The sequence below is a fragment of the Octopus bimaculoides genome, chromosome 6 (assembly GCF_001194135.2).
Source record: "Octopus bimaculoides isolate UCB-OBI-ISO-001 chromosome 6, ASM119413v2, whole genome shotgun sequence".
NCBI classification, from domain to species: Eukaryota; Metazoa; Mollusca; class Cephalopoda; order Octopoda; family Octopodidae; genus Octopus; species Octopus bimaculoides.
The window spans coordinates 48,066,761-48,067,769 of record NC_068986.1 but is presented as its reverse complement, the minus strand read 5'-3'; positions in this window follow the sequence as shown (position 1 = coordinate 48,067,769).

The following is a 1,009-nucleotide window of genomic DNA, read 5'->3' as shown; positions in this document are numbered from 1 at the left end:
ATAGATAGATAGATAGATAGATAGATAGATAGATAGATAGATAGATAGATAGATAGATAGATGGATAGATAGATAGATAGATAGATAGATAGATAGATAGATAGATTCACTTACATTTTGCGACTATTGTGTTTGCGAACAAGCAATTGCAAACCGGACATTCTGATCTCAAGACATGATATCTGTGATAATGACAGTTTCTTTAAGCACATACAAGTTTTCCTTCAAATGATGACAAATAGCGATTGACAAGCTATTGTCTCTTAAGTTCAATTACTTCTTCAACGTTCCGCCGCTATCTTCTTTCTGCACTGGTGTTGCTACCGTTACTGTTGTTGTTATTGATGCTGTTGCAGTTGTTTGTACTGGTGTTGTCTGAGTTGTGATTAAGTAGTATTTCTGCGCATGAGACGCGTGTCCAGGTGCTTAACATAGGAATGCGTTTAACATATGTATGTGTGTGAATGTCTGTGTATCTGTATGTGTGTGCTCGTGTTTGTAGACGTATGAGTCTATCTGGACTTGTGTGCACTGAACCAAATTTTTCTTGATGTAACTCAAAAAGATAATTCACGTGCTATTTGAATTCGACTCCTTTTAAACGGAATGACAAAATAACTGCTAACATGATACTACGAATATAGCTGGTAACAGAACTACTAATGAGACTGCCAATATATATATATATCGCTATTTTACCCTCGTTTTGGTCTAACGACCCTCCATGTTTGTTCTCGTTCGGTTTCCTGGTATGTCTCCACTGTCGGGTTTTGTTCCCAACTGTCCCAAATTTTATTTTGGTACTTATAGGAGCAATTGTCTTCCAAGGCTCATATTGTCGTTCAATGCTCGAAATGAAGAGTAGATGGACAGCCGACAGCTGATGAAGGGTCGTTCTTTATTTTACTTGTCCTATTTCCCATTTGTTTTGTATTTCATGTTGCTTACTGTTGGTGACGTCCGGTACCCATATACGCATACATACATGTATATATAAAAATGCATATAT